General features: G+C 34.4%; 1 protein-coding gene across 1 annotated transcript in view; it reads left to right on the forward strand.

The window, feature by feature from the left end:
• POF1B (POF1B actin binding protein) overlaps window positions 1–5,453 on the forward strand; it is a 164,781-nt gene that overhangs the window by 1,043 nt on the left and 158,285 nt on the right. The gene's annotated exons all lie outside the window — the stretch shown is intronic.

Here is a 5,453-nt window from a genome sequence, read left to right on the forward strand (position 1 = left end):
ATCCTCAACTTAAATACAGTAGGTTTTTAAGAACCAGTTCCCCTCATTTACTTCAGAAGCAAGCTTTTCTTTTTCTTTTTTTTTTTTTGTATCAAATGTGGTATTACAAGGACAATGGCATATACTGCGTGGCTAAACAATTGTATGTGTTCAGTAAATAGTCTGCTGTTCCAAGACAAGTGACAGGTGCAAATGTCTGTTTGAATTGGCGGGTATGTTTCATCTTCTGAAAATTACACATTCATTCTTATGCAATAGAAATTGTGAATGATTTATGGAATACTGGTAGGAGGAATATTGAAAAAGTGATGTAGATCAAAAAAGATGAGATGCAATCAATTGTTATATGAAAGGGAAAAAAGGTGGAATTCTAAGGTACCCTTTAAAATGAAATAAATTAGTTTATGGAAATGATTATTTTAACATCCACTACCTGTGGCTAATAATATTGCCAATGAATGAAAAGGAGCGTTACAAAACTATGTAAAATCAACAGCTCTTTAACTGAAATGTTGACAGTTCAAACCCACCAGCCAATCTGTGGGAGAAAGATGAGGCAGTCAACTTCCATAAAGATTACAGATTTGGAAATTTATGGAGTAGTTCTATTCTGTCCTATAGGGCTGCTATGAGTTGAAATCAACTCCAAGGTTTGATTTTTGGTATATGTCTATTTTCATTCGTTGACTCTCTTTGCATTAAATGTGCATGTCTTAAGCTTTTGAGAAATAATCTATCTAAACCAAAATTATGTTTTCAACATAAAATTTGGACTGTAAAAAGCTCATAAAGCAGCTGTTAGGATGAATATTATCCTATGCTACATTATTATACCAATCTTGAAGAATGTAGAATTTTTTTGTCCCCAAAACCACAAACTTAAAGTAAGATAAGAAGTGACATCTCTAAAATGTATAATAAAAACAACATGTAAGGATGACTTTGGCATATATCAGGTAGGAAGAAGGAAAGTGTTTAAAAAAATATAAAATAAAATACTTGAAGACATATATCAGCCAAATTTTCAAAGGCCAAATTTTTACTTTTTAATTTCACCCTTAGCTTCGTTTGGGAAACATGAAATATTTTTAAAAAGCCAAGCAAGATTCACTGCCTGTAATTTCCTGGTTGAGAAAAACTCCACCTACATGGACGTCAAAATGAAGAAGAATATGAAGATCAAAAATAGTAGTTTGTATAAATGATAAGAATAATTCCAATGTACATTTTAATATTTGTTATAACAAAGTGGGTAGCTTTAGTTCCATAGTAGCCTAACAATAATAATATGAAGACCAAAAATATAAATTACTATTTTCATGAGAATGCTAAAATAATTCTATCTGCCATAGCTAGGCATATTTAGCCTCTTTTTTTTTTTCCTGCTGGTCAACTTGCTAGTAAAAGAAAGATAGCTAGCTATAGATTTAAAGGCTGAAATCTGGCAAATTTTAAGTATTGGCTACATAAGAAATATAGGATCATGGTATGCTCCTTGGTTCAACTTTCCCTTTTAATAATCCCGGTACCCAGCTGGTAGAGTTATTTACTTATTTATTTTTAAAGACTTTCCTTCCTCCTACCTGATATCTGTCAAAGTGATCCTTACAAGACTATCTATCTCCATTCTGAAATATAACTCCCCATAGAGGAGTATATAAAAAACATTAGGGATAAAAATTGTGGCCACAATAACTAGGATACGAGATTGGAATGAAGTATATTGAGAGGTCTAAAGATATTTAGGGAGCTCTGGTAACATAGTGACTAAGGCACTTGACTGCTCACCAGAAGGCTGGCGGTTCAAACCCATCAGCCACTCCTCGGAAGGAAGGTTGGGCAATCCTACTTCCGTAGTGATACTGCCTCGGAAACCCGAGGAGGGGTCGCTATGAGTCAGGGCTGACTCGACGGCACATAACAACAACAACAACAAAAGATATTTATGGTTAAAAAATGGAGAGAAAAGTATGGGCCATGGTGAGGGTGGAGCAGTTGAGATACTAGCTATGTGATGAATGAAGAGAGAGAGAGAGAGATCTCATTGTCTTAGAGGACAAGAGGGAAAATTTGACTGTAAAATCTCAAACTGAGGTAAATATCAAAGGGAATTCATAAATCAACTAAAAGAGAATTTGGTAAGAAATCTTGTAGATTAGCTGCCACAAAGAATGTGACTAGGAAAATCTAATTTATTTTATTTTCTCCCTGCTTATTGGCAGGATAGCATTGTATAAAGTAGTACCTAGATTTGATCTGGAATTACGCTCACACTGATGAAATTGGTAAGATGTGGTAGTAGTTTTATTATATTCCATGCCAAGTATGAGTAAGTAGTTCGTATTACTCAAAAAACCTTCTTTTCATTATGTATCCTAATAATATCTCTCCTTAATATGTTATGTTTCAGAAGCATTTTGAGTTGGTATGTGGCAATGATTATCATGCCAGAATTTGTGACCATGGCAGCTAGGAAAATGGGTAATACAGTCAATTTTTGGTCATCATGAATTTATTTAAACTTTTGCTTTAAAGTTTTTAGCATTTGGGTGTTTAGATAACATTCAGAGAATTTGTAAGATTTTACAATCGATATAATGATGAGTGCTAAAACATGTTCCATATGAGAAACCAAAATTTAGCTTACTTTGCTTTGCTTCCTGAATCTTACTTTTTGCTCATATAATAGACATTCCATATTTAACCAAATTTTTTAGAACATTTTAATGTTTTCCATTTCTGGCTTTAAAAAAAAAAAAAAAAACATCTTCCCCCATTACCTTCTTGTGGACTGAAATGTTATTTATAGACATAAGCATATTTTAAATTTCCCCATCTATAAACAAACTGGGAGCTCTGTTTCTTTGTTTCTTTTCTATAATTGATCAGATGTATTTTATAATTTTCTTGGTGATTATTTTGTCTGTTTGACAAGCGTATTTCATAGAGAAAATTAAATGTGGAAACCAGTTGCTGGTGAAATTCTCTAAGTTAATGATAGAATTAAAATTACCTGATTCATCCATAAAAATAGGTAAAATGAAATGCAGATGTAATCAAGATCATAAGATGCATTTTAGAACTGAATGTGTTCATGTAAATAAACGAATGGAGTTCTAGAAGCTACTTGAAAGAAAACTTTACATCTCAACCATTAAAGCTTCAATATTAACCTACCCCATTTAATTAAAAATGAATCTTTGTCTTAGATTTGTATTTTCCCTCTATTAAATTAACTTTTTATGAAATTCAAAATATTTTCCATGTATATAGGGGGACTGTTGTGAAAGAAATTGGTCAGAATGTAATATTTTTCAGTACCATTCACTCATTGAACAGACATATATTAAGTGTCTAGTATGTAGGAAGGTTGGGCAATCCTACTTCTGTAGTGATACTGCCTCGGAAACCCAAGGAGGGGTCGCTATGAGTCAGGGCTGACTCGACGGCACATAACAACAACAACAGTATGTAGGAAGCACCATGGTTGTCTGGATAAATACCATTTGATTGTTCAAGTAGAGTCCACTTTAAGGACAAACAAGTATAGTGTCTGGCCTGTAGGTGCCCCACTTGTCTACCTATTTTTCATTTTTAAAACTTATTTTGTGTTTTGGCCACCAGTATTTTATTGAATAAAACAAGTTTTGATACAAGAAGGGATCTTTTAATGCATGTGTTATAAATGTTACCATTAGTTTGAATTTGAAACTTGAAACCAAATTTAACTCTAGAGAGCAGCTCAGGTGAGAATGTGTGTTTACAAATGATCTCTGCTCTTAATAATTATTCAGCTGGGACTTCCATTTCCTTACATAATTTCTTTCCCTTTTACTTTGATTACAAAGAAAGCTCCCCTACTACACCAGAATTTCTATATACAATCAGAAAATTGTCCTGTTCTGTCAGGAGAGGTGTGTTGCTTTGATACATTGGAATTCAAGGGCGTGGTCACTAAAGTGAATGATTGTTCAAGGAAGTAAGTTGTCTGAAAAAGGAATGAGGTCATAGGATAAAAGGACCTGCGCTTTCAGCTTCAGCCATCCTTTTAGTGCCTACAGTTAAATGAAGCTATAGAAATTATGAGTGCAACTAATTGCTGGGTAAAAATGCCCATGCCAATTGTCTCTTGTTTAAGTGAAGTCTGATAAATTGCTAGGCTTGTTTTCAGTCAATGGTGCTCACAGCTGTCACTGTGTGTGTGTATGTGTGTGTGTGTGTGGCAAAACAGGAGGTGGGGGCATTTGAGAAAGGGAGGGGGACTTTTGTGGTACAAATTTCTTTTGTTGGTGATTCATGAGGTTTGCCATGCTCTTAAACTCCATTTAAAGGTGAAAATCTTTCTAAACAAGAACATTTGAGCCAACTTTTCCTTCAAATGAGCAACTGTCCTTTTTTTTTTTTTCCTAACTTCCGGTGGAGCTTATTTATTTATAGGTTTTAAGACAGAAGCATGCATTGCAGAGGGACTGTATATTTTCTTTTCTCTTCATCTCCTAATTTTCCTTCAGGAAAAAGAGAGAGACAATAAGAAAAAAAAAAACAGAAATCCACCTCTTAAATGAGGGATTTGAGTTGGGGGAAGACACTTGGGGGACAAGTAAAACATTGCTTTTATTACATGAGAAGAGAATCGCAGATTTTATCCTAAATGAAGGAAGTGCTTATCTCATCTAAAGAGATTATTGAAATTTGCATATCCCTTGCTGTATAAAATTCAGAGTAGTATCTCAGCAATAACCTAAAGCAGGCGTTTGATCAAGTTATTGGCTTTGCAAGGTTCTAACAAGAGCATCTCCCATACTATTCTTGAAGTGTATTCGTATGACAGTTTGTTTGCACAAATTCTGTTAGTATATATGTCAAGTGGTTTTTAAAAGATATTGCCTGTTTTGAAACTGCCTAAAGAGTTTCAGATTTTTCTGTGTCTAAAGGTAAGTCATAGAGAAAATGCCTATTCAAGTGGGTCTGTGGAATGTCTCAGGGAAAGCTGCAAACAATAAATATGCCGTGAGGAGGTAGATTTTGGCAGAAAAGAACTATGAAACAGTCTAGTGTGGCGCCTAAGAGTGTAGGCTTTTGTTTTAAACTTCTTGGGTTTAGTTCCCAGTTCGGAGGCTTGCCAGCTGTATGGCTCAGTTACTTCATGTCAAAAATGGAGCAATAACAACACATAACTCATAGCATTGTTATTGGAGTCAAATGAAATGTTGTATGTTGTGAAACACATGGTCCAGTGCCAGACACATAGTAAAGGGTAAATACATTACAGTTATCCAAAGTCTAACTCACCTGCTCACTAGCTGTATTGGCTTGGATATATCACTTACCTTCTTAATGCCTCATTTTCCATATTTGTAAAGCAGGGACAATAATATTGCCTTCAGAGTTATTGAGAGTACTGAATGAGATAACATATGAAGATGACCAACATAATGGCTGGCACAGAATTA

The sequence above is a fragment of the Orycteropus afer genome, unplaced genomic scaffold, assembly GCF_000298275.1.
Source record: "Orycteropus afer afer isolate SDZICR_OR568_19922 unplaced genomic scaffold, OryAfe1.0 scaffold00898, whole genome shotgun sequence".
Lineage (NCBI taxonomy): Eukaryota > Metazoa > Chordata > Mammalia > Tubulidentata > Orycteropodidae > Orycteropus > Orycteropus afer.